Source organism: Cherax quadricarinatus, chromosome 18, assembly GCF_038502225.1.
Source record: "Cherax quadricarinatus isolate ZL_2023a chromosome 18, ASM3850222v1, whole genome shotgun sequence".
NCBI lineage: Eukaryota > Metazoa > Arthropoda > Malacostraca > Decapoda > Parastacidae > Cherax > Cherax quadricarinatus.
Genome location: NC_091309.1, coordinates 31633517 through 31648273, shown reverse-complemented (window position 1 = coordinate 31648273; position 14757 = coordinate 31633517). Strand labels below are relative to the sequence as shown.

At 38.8% G+C, this 14757-nt stretch overlaps 1 long non-coding RNA gene across 1 annotated transcript in view; it reads left to right on the top strand.

Moving 5' to 3' along the window:
- Window positions 1-13948, top strand: part of LOC138852906 (uncharacterized) — a 77043-nt gene extending 63095 nt beyond the window's left edge. Inside the window, exons 2-3 of the long non-coding RNA XR_011392168.1 lie at window positions 12112-12182; window positions 12325-13948. This is a non-coding gene — a long non-coding RNA (uncharacterized lncRNA). The remainder of the gene's footprint in view (window positions 1-12111; window positions 12183-12324) is intronic.
- Window positions 13949-14757: the final 809 nt, after the last annotated feature.

Here is a 14757-nt window from a genome sequence, read left to right as displayed (position 1 = left end):
CCCAGGTGTTCCCGGGAAGAATCATAACCCAGGTGTTACCAGGAAGAATCATAACCCACGTGTTGCCGGGAAGAATCATAACCCAGGTGTCGCCGGGAAGAATCATAACCTAGCTCTTACCAGGAAGAATCATAACCCAGGCGTTGCCGGGAAGAATCATAACCCAGGTGTTACCAGGAAGAATCATAACCCAGGTGTTGCCGGGAAGAATCATAACCTAGCTCTTACCAGGAAGAATCATAACCCAGGCGTTGCCGGGAAGAATCATAACCTAGCTCTTACCAGGAAGAATCATAACCCAGGTGTTGCCGGGAAGAATCATAACCCAGGCGTTGCCGGGAAGAATCATAACCCAGGTGTTACCAGGAAGAATCATAACCCAGGCGTTGCCGGGAAGAATCATAACCTAGCTCTTACCAGGAAGAATCATAACCCAGGTGTTGCCGGGAAGAATCATAACCCAGGCGTTGCCGGGAAGAATCATAACCCAGGTGTGACCAGGAAGAATCATAACCCAGGTGTTGCCGGGAAGAATCATAACCCAGGTGTTACCAGGAAGAATCATAACCCAGGTGTTGCCGGGAAGAATCATAACCTAGCTCTTACCAGGAAGAATCATAACCCAGGCGTTGCCGGGAAGAATCATAACCCAGGTGTTGCCGGGAAGAATCATAACCCAGGTGTTGCCGGGAAGAATCATAACCTAGCTCTTACCAGGAAGAATCATAACCCAGGTGTTGCCGGGAAGAATCATAACCCAGGCGTTGCCGGGAAGAATCATAACCCAGGTGTTACCAGGAAGAATCATAACCCAGGTGTTGCCGGGAAGAATCATAACCCAGGTGTTACCAGGAAGAATCATAACCCAGGTGTTGCCGGGAAGAATCATAACCCAGGTGTTACCAGGAAGAATCATAACCCAGGCGTTGCCGGTAAGAATCATAACCCAGGTGTTACCAGGAAGAATCATAACCCAGGCGTTGCCGGGAAGAATCATAACCCAGGTGTTACCAGGAAGAATCATAACCCAGGTGTTGCCGGGAAGAATCATAACCCAGGTGTCGCCGGGAAGAATCAACCCAGGTGTTGCCGGGAAGAATCATAACCCAGGTGTTGCCGGGAAGAATCATAACCCAGGTGTCGCCGGGAAGAATCATAACCTAGCTCTTACCAGGAAGAATCATAACACAGGCGTTGCCGGGAATAATCATAACCCAGGCGTTGCCGGGAAGAATCATAACCCAGGTGTTACCAGGAAGAATCATAACCCAGGTGTTGCCGGGAAGAATCATAACCCAGGTGTTGCCGGGAAGAATCATAACCCAGGTGTTACCAGGAAGAATCATAACACAGGTGTTACCAGGAAGAATCATAACCCAGGCGTTGCCGGGAAGAATCATAACCCAGGTGTTGCCGGGAAGAATCATAACCCAGGTGTTACCAGGAAGAATCATAACCCAGGTGTTGCCGGGAAGAATCATAACCCAGGTGTTGCCGGGAAGAATCATAACCCAGGTGTTACCAGGAAGAATCATAACCCAGGTGTTGCCGGGAAGAATCATAACCCAGGTGTTGCCGGGAAGAATCATAACCCAGGTGTTGCCGGGAAGAATCATAACCCAGCTGTTACCAGGAAGAATCATAACCCAGGTGTTGCCGGGAAGAATCATAACCCAGGTGTTGCCGGGAAGAATCATAACCCAGGTGTTGCCGGGAAGAATCATAACCCAGGTGTTGCCGGGAAGAATCATAACCCAGATGTTGCCGGGAAGAATCATAACCCAGGTGTTACCAGGAAGAATCATTACCCAGGTGTTTCCAGGAAGAATCATAACCCAGATGTTGCCGGGAAGAATCATAACCTAGCTGTTGCCGGGCAAAATCATAACCCAGGTGTTGTTGGGATCAGCCATAACTCGACAGTCAACACAGTGGGTCACCGCCAAAGCCATCATCACTTGTTCGTATTCATTACAATTTATGTGAACAACGAAACTTAAATCTTGGTTTTCAGTCTGACAGGTTCTAGCATTCATCAGTATTATTTAGTAGAACTTTTTCAGTTTCATAAAATAGGTACGCTACAGTATAATCACGAGTTTATTTTAATTTTAATAATGGTTCAGAAATAAGAGCGGCAGATTTAGATAACGTAGTCAGTTGAGAGCATCGGGACGAGGTTGGTAGCCTTCCTGAGGAGTACCTGCGCGCGCTGTCCTCAGTGTTGTAACCATTGACATGTGCACGTGTGTTGTGTTGTGTTGTGTTGTGCTCAGTGATATTACGCCGTTATTTTTGACAAAACAAACAAAATAGGCGAGTGTTTTTTTGAAGGTGTATTAAAAAAAAAAGTTAAATTGAGCTTAAGTGGTGGAGTTGTCAAACGCATGTTTGTACATAGGCTTTCATGAAGGCTGGGGCCAGGTTTTGAGGAGCCCCCTAAAAGACTTTGACCAAGGCAGGCTCGTGTCTTTTAACGTCTTCAGTGACCTGGTGAAGAATGTACTTGCTACCGGTTACTTGACCGGTGTTGTCATTTAATTTTCATCAGGTTACTGTTTGGGTTATAAAGCGAGTTGGTGGTTTAATGAACACCAATTCCCTGGTCTTCTCATTCGACTACCCATTAATTTTCCTTTACGTACAGCCGTGGTGGGGAGGGTACTGGGATGCGAGTCCACAAGCTTCTTACCAGTACAGCGATCAGAGCCATTTTTTTTTTTTATAGTTACCAAAGGACCTTATGTAAACGCTACGCAAAACACTTGTTGCCTGTGGCGCAGATTTAAACTGCCCATCACTGTACTGAAGGAGTGTTGGATAGTTTAACAGGGGGGGGGGGAGGCGGGGCGGCAGGCGTCGTATATAAGGATTTTTTAAGATATATTATGGGTTTTATCTTAGTACTACTTTGTTATTTTTTATTCCCAAGAGCTGAATGACTATCAAACACTTAAAATCTCAAAACTATTATAGTAGTAATAATTAATTTTACAAAATATAACATTGACATCCTTCACAAAGTCACTTGAATCCTCTGGTTTGCCAGTTGCTTCCCACCTCTCGTGCCCTGTTTTGTCGGAAATACTTTCATATGTCTGTAATTAACCCCCCCCTCCCCCCGCTCTCCTTCCCTTCCGTCTTCTATACCGGGTTTACTAAGTTTGCCTTCGGCTTCGGCTTATTGTTCATGGATTTTATTACAGAGGTGCCTATAAGGATCTAACAACTTTTAATTTTGACATTAATAATTTAATAAAGTTTTCAATATTAACTGGATATGAAAGTATTTGTCGAGTGTTCGTTGATTTTTGTGCGTTTTATCCTTTTTTTTCCTTGAGTTCTGCTCAAGCTGCTGCATAATCAGCAACTACCCCCTCCACTTTATTCTTTATGCTAGCAGTATGGCACATGGGACAGGCTATCAGAGATGCTAATTCCCAGTTGATAGTAACTCCGGCTATGCTGTAACATAATCTTTGAGCTGCCGTAGCTGATGAATCCTTGTTAGAATACTTGTCGATATCCTTGTGGAAAATTGCATTTATCTGAATGTAACTAATTATGTACATAACAGTAAATGATAACAAAGTTAATTATTATTTATCAGAGTTACATAGACAAGTAGGAATTTGGGACACCTAGGTCGCAAAAAATGTCCCCCTTCGATACCTACCACTGTCATATCCACAAGTTGCTCTGGACCTATTAATTAAATGAAATATACATACACCAGGAATACTGGTAAATATATAAATTTGTGGACTGTATATTAAAAATAATAAATGGTTATATATATACACAATTACATAACAGAAGGAAAATATATCTTAATATCACTCACAAATTTGACTGGATATATCAGAAGGAAAATATATCTTAATATCACTCACCAATTTGACTGGATATTAAGTTGTATCATACTCAGAAAAACCTCACTAACTAAATTTATGAAAACACTGGCCAGAATTATACACAAATCTAGAGAGCTTATCTGAGGTTCCTGGAGCTCTCTTGTCCAGTCGTCTGATATCTCAAGTTATGCAGGAATGCATGTCCAACAATTTCGCCTCCTATTTGAGAGGTGTCAGCCCAATTTTAACCTCTAGAGCACAAAAATTCCTTCCCATTACACTAACGTTGTATCCAATTCAAAACCAAGATGGCGAGTCTCGTCTGCGCAGACGCAGGCTTTCCGTTTTCTATGACAAATATTATTAAATACAGTATGGCCATCTATTTACATATAAATACTGAATTTCTGGAAAATATATACAGTATTTTCCACACTGCAGCCGGCTGGAGTTCGTTGCTAAACGATTCAAATTACTCCTTCCTTTAGGAGATGATTCCAGCCAGTTCTGGCTTGAGTGGCTGTTCTCCTAGTAGGTCTTACTACGATTTCATCTTTCAGCATCACTTGGTCTGCGTTATCTTCCATATCACTCGTGTCACTTTCCCTCAGATTTTCATTTAAGTTTGATTGAACACCTAATTCCAAGGGAATCAATTTATTAATTGTGCGTAAACTTTCCTGGCCACGACACAACACTTTGACATTCCTGACAACACCTTGTGCATCTGGGCACAATGTCAATACTTTGCCCAGAGGCCACAATGTTCGATGTTCAGTGTCAATTAACACAATGTCACCTGGTTGAATGGTCTGTCGATTTACTGCCTCTGTCGCACCATAAAAGTGTTAACGTAGTGTAAGAAGATATTCCTTACGCCACACATTAGACCAATGATCAATTACTTTATTTAACATTTTAAATTTATTACACAGCACTGCCGCATCATTGTAATCTTCATCACTTGCTTCCGGATTATCTCTATAGACAGGGGCAGCTTCCAATTTCCTTCCACATATTAGGTGAGAAGGTGTTAATACATCTGCATCAGGTGTATCACTCATGTACGAGAGAGGCCTATTATTTATACGATTTTCTGCCTCCACTAACACTGCATGGAATTCTTCCAAATTAATTCTCTTCCGGTGTAGTACTTCGCGTAGACACCTCTTCACTGCCTATCAGTCTTTCATACAACCCCCCTTCCCTGCCAAGGGGCTCTAGGAGTAATAAATTTCCAGGTACACCCTCGCTGGGTTAAGAGATTGAACATCGTTACTATTATTTAATTTTATCAAGTGTTGAGCACCTGCTACAAAATTTGTGGCATTATCCGAAATCATAAACCTCGGACAGGATCTCCTAGCTGCAAATTTTCGAAACGGCTGTATAAACTGTTCTGCAGACAAGTCCTGTGCCACTTCTAAATGAACTGTCCTAGTAGCAGTACAGGTCAACAAACATACACTTTCAGTGGAACACCATTTGACGTACCTGTTAAAATTATTGGACCACTATAGTCTACACCTGTTACATCAAATGGTTTCACTAATTGTACACGCTCCTTTGGCAATGGTGGAGGACCTGGGTACATACAGGATCTGGCATCCACACGGCGACATATTACACAAGATTTAATCACCCTTTTTACACTTTGCCGTCCTTGTGGAATCCAGAAAGTTTCCCTAATACAATTTAAGGTATCTTGTACCCCACCATGCATTACATTTTTATGGGCATTTAGAACAATCAAATTTGTTAGATGATGAGTTTTGGGCAGTAAGATAGGGCCTTTAGCATAATCACCCAATTCAGCATTTTGTAACCTACCTCTGCACCTAATTACATTGTTCTCTAAATACAGCCCCAATTTCTCTATTATAGATCCTTTCACAATTTTTCTTTCCATCAATTTAATCTCATTTCCATAGATTTCCTCCTGTACCCTCTTTATCCAATATTCAAGAGGATGTGAAAACTTGTATGAAATATTTATCTTGTTTAGAAATTTAAACACCAACTTAGTTACATTGATTAGTTTGGGTAAAGAAGAATACCTATTTATATCAATGGCTAAGGAAGGACAAACTATTGGAGCAGTGGTCACAGTAATTTCAACAGGAGCAATATACACCTTTTGTACAGGCCAATTAGCTTTATTTACCAACCAGCTCGGTCCTTTAAACCATGATACAGCATTTACAAATTTAGCATAAGGTAAACCTCGAGACAAGAAATCAGCTGGATTCTCCTCACCAGGTATATGATTAAATGTTAACATATGCTGACCCAAACTATTATACTTCTCTTGCATCTGATTAATTTCAGCGACTCTTTTGTACGTACACAATTTTACTGTTTCCATTACGAATCCATTGTAAGGATACCTCATTATCAGACCAAATTACAGTTTGGCTAATATTTATCTCCTGCAACTTATTTCTTATATAATTAGCTAATTTGACACCTACATAAATGGCTGTTAATTCCAACTGAGGCAAGGTACGTGATTTAATTGGAGACACTTTAGCCTTAGACATAACAAGAGAAATAACACTATTACATTGAAGATAAGCAACTGCTCCATACGCCAATTTTGAAGCATCACAAAAAATGTGGAGTACATTTTTCCCATTTGGATTGGCCACCTGGCATGGGAACTCCAACATTGGAATTTTTTCATAATCACCAATTAATTCATCCCACCTGTTAATGAATTCCTCGGGTAGAATTTCATCCCAAGCACATATAAGTTTCCATGCTTCCTGTATTAATAATTTCCCTCTTACAGTAAGGGGTGACACTAAACCTAGTGGATCAAAACATTTGGAAACTTCAGCAAGCAAAACTCTCTTAGTTAATTTATTGGGCATACTGTAATTATTAGGTTTTAACATTAACAAATCTCTCTCAGTATCCCAAGTTAAACCCAATACATTACTACATTTTGGCACTTCATCTCCAGGGTAATCTTTACTTATTTTGTCCTTCAATTTGGACGAATTACTATTCCATTCTCTCAGAGGCGTATTTGCACTTTGCATAATTTTATTAGCCTCTCCATAAGTCATTAACAGTTCCTCTTCAGTTGACGTCACACCCAGGAAATTGTCCACATAAAATTGTTTGCTCATTACTTTACTCAATGGACTTCCCGTACATTTAAGGTGTGCATTTATCGTCGCTTGAAGTAGGAACGGACTGGATGTAGCACCAAATAATACGCTCCTAAAGCGAAAGGTTTTCAGAGGGCTAAGTGGGCCACTAGGATTCTCAGGCCATAAGAAGTGGGTACAATCCCGGTCAGCCTCTTGTAAACCAACTCTTAGGAAAGCTTTACTTATGTCAGCCGTAAAGGCATAATTCTTTACTCTGAAATTTAATGAAATATCTCCTAATTTTTCCGTCAACGACGGACCTGTCGTCAAACAGTCATTTAAACTAGGTACATTTTTGTTACTCCTGGCACTACAATTAAACACAATTCTCAGAGGAGTGGTCTTAGAATCCTTCTTCACTCCGTGATGTGGCAAATAGTGACCATAAATTTTGGCTTGCTCAGGAGGTACCTCTTCTATAAATTTATTAATTAACTGCTCAGCAATTATATCATTATAGGCAGTTAACAATTCTGGTGTCTTACTCAGTTCGTGGAACTGAGCTTTTAACTGCCCATATGCCATTCTGTAATTAGTGGGCAATTCTGGATGGTTCAGTCTCCACGGAAGTCGTACCCAGTATTGTCCAGATTCAAATTTTACATCTTTCAGGTACTGCTCCTGAGTAAAAGAATCGTCTGGACTTTCTTCATTTACATTTATTCCAATGCTGCCTAATTCCCACAATTTCTGCACTGGCTCAACACCATCCTCTATGGAAGAATTATACTGGGGTACAACTTCATGAGTAAGACACACAGTTATGGTATTTGTAGTTTCCTCTAGTCATGAATTATTATTACGAGGAATCCTACCACACATTACATGGCCTCCTGCAGTCTTCAAAAGGGTGACACCACATTTCTTTACCATACCCTTTACAAAGGAGGCATAATAGTCACTACCTCTCAAAATATTTATTGGGCCTACAGAATCATCACTTACACCAGAAGGTGCTAAATTTACATTATGTGAGAGTCTTTCTGTAGCTTTACTAAGTCCTACTGTAGATATTTTCTCTGGAAGTCTATCTACAATTACTGCATTAACACGTTTTTTCTCATTGCCTAACCTGACAGTTACATAAACAGTGTCATACAATTGAGCTCTTTTTTTCTGAGAGAAAACCTGATAATTTTAAAGTTGTGGGATCTCCCATCTGTACTTTCATACCATCAAAACATTTACGTTTTATGAAAGTACGCTGAGATCCCTGGTCCAATAATGCATTTACAATTTTTTATTTATGCCTTTTATCATCAATTTTTACCTGTAACACAACTAGTTAAGTCTACTTCAGCAAAACCATCATTAATAACATTAGCAGAAGTTTTACATTAGCTACTGTTGTCAGGATTGTCAACATTATCATTATTATCAACATTATCATATAGACCTTTACACATGACTATATGGTGTCTTCCTTTGTGACACTGATAACATAAGTTTAATTTGGCATAACAATCCTTTACATTGTGATTACCCAAACACCTGATACATCTGTCAAGTTCCTCCAATCTTTCAACTTTATCATTCCATGAATTGTATGCATTGCAATTCTTAGAAAAATGAGTACCCTTGCAGAAAAGACAATCTCTCTTCTTTGACTGGTTTCCTATTAACTGTGCTACTCTTAGGAGGGTACTTATTCTTCTTACCTTGTGGAGAATCATTATTTCTGATTCCTGCTACTTGATATGCACCTATGCAACTCTTTTTAGGAAATGAATTTTGATTAACATTGGGATAATTTTTCCCTTTGTGAAACTTGACAGATACCTCAGTTATTATGTGTTGCATCTTTAAAATGAGTTGGTTGGCTGGTCTGCAACGGCACAATTAATTATTGTAGACCTAGTCTTATTTCCTCCAGACCAAAATAACCTTTGTGATATTTATTCGAGAGTCATTCTCAAGTGTTTTACAGCTTAATTTATTCTGTGCCATGGCACTCAATAACCAGTCTGATTCCTTCAGATTATATTTATTACTTAAAGTTTTGAGAATGCTCTCCAGTTTAATTCTAAACTGCTGTAAACCTTTGTAAGTGTGATCTGGAGATTTTAAATTAACAATGATATTCACTAGATCCAACCTACTTTGTTCTATATTACCATAAGTGACTTTCAACAAGTCAACTGCTTCCTTGTAAGAGTCATCTACATTGGGAAAGGCTTGTATGAGTATGTGAGCATCTCCTCTTACCTGTCCTTTGAGGTAAAATAATTTAGTTACACAGGCTAGGTCACTCCTGTCATGCACAGCTGCTTTAAAAATTGACCAAAATTCCTCCCAGTTTTCTCCAGGATTAAACACAGGCAAACACAATTCTGGGAGTTTTGGCAAAGACATATTATTTGTTGGAGCAGACTGACCAACTGCCTGGTTTACACATTTTAATTTATTCAAGGCCTGACTTTTACAAGAATCTTTTCTTCTAATTCATAATACTGATTAATCATAAGATCTACTTCAGTCTCATCTATACAGTTTACTAACAAATCTCCTTCATATTTGTTGTAATATAATTTGTATGAATCATATCTATTATCTAACGCATCTAAATAAATCGTCAGTATTCACAGTTTCTTGATTCATTAATTACAAACATTTATTGTATGCTTTTGTTACATGACCCTTTCTAGCTTGCAGAGATGCTTTCTTTGCTCTATATTCCATATGTTTGTCTTCTACATTAATTTCCTCATTTTCAGCCATGATGCAATGTATTAAATTCAACTTAATAACACTGATTATGTACTAAATTATGCACTTTATAAAGGTAAATAGTACAACTTACCTTTAAATAAATTCTAGCTACTTGAGCTTAGCAATTACATGTATAATATAAATTTTAAATGTACATTAATACAAACTTGGCTCATCAAAATTAATATTATACAAATTAATAAATCCTTACCAGAATTTGGCATAGCAAAATTAATATACACACTAATAATTAGCTACACATGGCTTATCAATTACACACACACTGATATAAATCTTGGCCAGAATTGTCTTATCAAATTAGTATTATACAAACTAATATAAACTTAGCCAGTCTTGAGCTTAGCTTATCAAAATTAATATTGTAATTATTATAATCCACTACACATTAAGTAAATTTGTGAACTTAACATCCACCTCCTTCTGTCATTTCACATATTATCAAGTAATTAACTAATTAATGACTTCACTAATTACCTCCGGTTCAAGAAGGACCAACGGGCAAATTAAATGTGGAAAATTGCATTTATCTGAATGTAACTAATTATGTACATAACAGTAAATGATAAAGATAATTATTATTTATCAGAGTTACATAGACAAGTAGGAATTTGGGACACCTAGGTCGCAAAAAATGTCCGCCTTCGATACCTACCACTGTCATATCCACAAGTTGCTCTGGACCTATTAATTAAATGAAATATACATACACCAGGAATACTGGTAAATATATAAATTTGTGGACTGTATATTAAAAATAAATGGTTTTATATATACACAATTACATAACAGAAGGAAAATATATCTTAATATCACTCACCAATTTGACTGGATATTAAGTTGTATCATACTCAGAAAAACCTCACTAACTAAATTTATGAAAACACTGGCCAGAATTATACACAAATCTAGAGAGCTTATCTGAGGTTCCTGGAGCTGTCTTGTCCAGTCGTCTGATATCTCAAGTTATGCAGGAATGAATGTCCAACAATTTCGCCTCCTATTTGAGAGGTGTCAGCCCAATTTTAACCTCTAGAGCACGAAAATTCCTTCCCATTACACTAACGTTGTATCCAATTCAAAACCAAGATGGCGAGTCTCGTCTGCGCAGACGCAGGCTTTCCGTTTTCTATGACATAAATATTATTAAATACAGTATGGCCATCTATTTACATATAAATACTGAATTTCTGGAAAATATATACAGTATTTTCCACAATCCTCATTGCTCTCAAATTTGCCAGCTCAGGCTGTTTGTTAAACACTTTTGACTTTTTGGGTTATCCTAGGTAATTTACACAATCATAATTGTAATTATTTATATCTGTGCTTAAATAAACTTACCCGTCTTGCATGATGAAATATGACAGGGGGGGAAACTGCTAGCTTTTGTTCCCACTGTGTAACTGTAAATTGATGTGAGATTTATTGGTGCCTGGACAGTGTTGGTGCCCCTGGATATTAACTGGCAGGTACCGAGGAGGAGCCAACAGTGTACTTAATCAGACTTCAGCGGGCTACCATCGTAGAAGTGCCGTTATGAAGTGACGCGCTAGGTGAATATAGACGAAATAGGAAGTCCAGCAGGACGTGGCTGTTACCCCTCCAACAGTTGTACTGTATTTAACTATTTGCCTACGACTTAAAAGGCCGGGCCACCACTTGGAAAAGGCCCGGGCCGGAAGAATACCGGCTAATCTTTACCTAACCTACGACTTAAAACAAGTACTTGAAATTTAATATGAATAATTTTATGGAGAATTTTGAGATGATGCTGGATATTTCATATTGCTAGTTTTATTCGTGCTAGTTAAAATGTGTTTCGTCGCAAAGAGGGTTGAATGATATACACGGTCATTTCATAATTTACATACTGTATATACATGTGTGTTTTTGTATATTATGTATAGTTTAAAAATTGCACTGTTTCCACCCTGACTGGTGTCCTACATTTACACAGTAGGCACTGCTGCATCAATTGCTTCAGTGATGCACGATTATTCAATATTTCCAGGGTGCAGGGTGGTCCGTGTTATACCGTATTCCTCCACCATAGTCCTGAACGTACCCTCCGGGACCTCTGGTTTAATGCTTGACCGCCGATACTAATGTGTAATAGGATAAACAATTGGATTAAAATATTTCCTAACAAATCCTGGTAAAAATGATTACTTAAACTGAGCTGCTGTTTATCTCCAGTTCTCGTGATATCCGAGTGTTTTGCCAGGTATTTAAATGTAAACTTACCCTGTAACTGAGAATTTATTCTTTAGTTGGATGGGTGTAGATTGTTCGAAAAGTAAATTTTGCACTAGTTCAAGATTTATTCGATGGCAAGTGTACCAATGCGCAATGTACTTTGTGTATTGCAGGAACGGTTGTCACACTGGCTGGAGTTGGCTGGGCGCCATACCTAAGCAGCCTCGTCATCCTCCGTTACGAGGTAAGGAGCAGTAGTTACGATGTTTCTCAATTTAAATTTGTCATAATTTATCGCTGTTAAAACTGAGGTACCTTCACAGTTCTGATAAAATATATAATTACCAGTTAATGCTTGGCAGTGAATGAAAATTTAAAAATTTCAGGTAAGTGAATTTAACAGCTCTTCGTGGGACCGCAACACCATCTGTCAGCTACTGCACACCACCTGCCAAGTAAGTCACTCACCACCTGCCAGCTACCTCACACCACCCACTAGGTACGTACAAATTATACCTATCATGTGTACCTTTCTTTCCAGAGTTTACAGAGTATTAAATTCGGGTTATCGTACCTAAATCAGGGAGAGTATCAAAACTACTCGTCTCATCCCTGACTCCTCTTGGTTATAAAGGCTCGAGTCCCTTTCATTCGTCTCTTTCCCCATTCATCAGATTTCCCATAGTTATGAAAACCTCGTACTACATCAAATAGCTTCAAAATCCCCCATCTGATATGAAGGCAGATTCAGTGTAGTTTCTCGACTCAAATGAAGTGTTCTCGGAGTTGTCCAATTTTTATCAAACTTGACTGCCTCCAGTTCCTCCTGCTTTTCCGTTCTAGGAATGGTGACAATACGTTGTCCCAGCATACGTGGTAGTCTCTGATTCTCGTGTGTACCCAGTCTTGGGTGGGGACATGTTTATCATAATTCACGATGGGGAGGGAGCATGTTTGTGGTAGTCCACGAAGACTAGGAGGAAGGGTCATGTTTATGGTAGTCCACGAAGACGACGGGGGAGGAGGGGGCCATGACTGTAGTCGTCGACGATAGAGAGGAGTGCGTCTCTAGTTTTTTTTTATATTTTATTTAAAAGAACATTACACATACAATCCTTATATAATTATATACATCATGTATTATAATCATGTCATATAAGGGGTAAAACTCAAGCTCCCCGTCCACTCCGAAAGTGTACTGGACTCTACCCTGGAGGACTTAACTATACAACTTAAGGCTACAAGGAAACATAAAATATCAAGTTCAGTGCCAGTCGTCCAGTGCCTGACTGGAGCTACTATACAATATCAGTAATGACAACAATATCTATAACCCGAAAATTGAAAATATATACATGTGTTGCCCTTACAGCTGTAACATTACAGCAGTGCATAACATACATAATTATGAAGGCTATTTTCTAGTATGATTTATTTAGAGATAAGTTAATTAGGTTTATTAAAAAAATAAACCCAAGTAAACCTCCCACAAGTGTCCTAGACACTACCCTAAAGTGACATAATCATCCCCCATGTATACTAATCAATCGCCCCTAATTTCAAAACATAACATATCCATAACTTGGTATCATTGCAAGCTTGTTGCAACAAGAATATATAAGCTAGTACAATAATATATATGTATAAACTTCAAAAAAAAGGAGATGCATACTTATGATGCACATACAACCATAAAATTACAGTAGCTTAGAACAATCAAGTTTAGTAATGGTTTACTCCACTCAATGTCTACCTGCACAACATGTTATACCCAGACCTGGTGTTACATGAACACTCACACTGCACAATAGGCACACAATCCTAACAGTGTGATTGAAAGGGTGCGCAGCCACGGCAAATCTATCCTCCCAGTGCTTTATTCCTGAAATCGTGAGTGTTGCAACCAGTACATATATACACATGTATATACATATATATATATTATATATATATATATATATATATATATATATATATATATATATACAAAGCCCCAACACGCCCTTCCTACACCCCCCCCCCAGCATTGTCCCTCATATAAGTGAATGCCACACTAATATGTTTTGCATAGATTACATACTATTATTAAATATTAAAAACGTGTCCCAAAAAACACAAACGCCAGAACAAATTAACACACCATTCGCCTGTGCGTAAAAGGGAACGGGTATTTTGCTCCAGGTGTTAAACCATACCACTAAACTTCATACCTAAACCACTGATTTTACAACAATGCAAATATACAAGTATGCCGGGTCACAGCGCCCCACAACCAATTTCGTTGAACAGCAATTAAATTTAACATGGGTATAAAATTAACACAGTACTTTTTTTTTTTTTAATTTTCACAAAGTATAAATCATCACAAGGTCCATGACATTATATAAACCACCAGAACAGATGCCTAAGTCACCAATCCCTGACAGTGAGTGTAATAATTATCCAATTACCATAAATATATGACTTACATGTGGAACTAAACTGAAATCAGGGTGACTTTGACCGAAAAAGATGAATTAACCCGAAAGGAACACAACCAGGTCTCAAATTGATGCCCTCACGTACTCCACTCACACATCACATACAACACAACCTCCACAACCTTACCACGCCCACCATTCACTAAAGGAGACCTGCCCCTTGCCTGCCCCCATGATCCCGGAGGAGTTTCGCCACAGAGAGGTTACGATAACCCTCCGATAAACTGGACTCCCAGCGCCCCCCCATAGATTAATCTATTCCTACACATTGTTCTATAGAACCTTGCTGCTAACGCTTTTATCCTCAACTGTCCTTTAATCTCCCTCATTCCCCAAGAA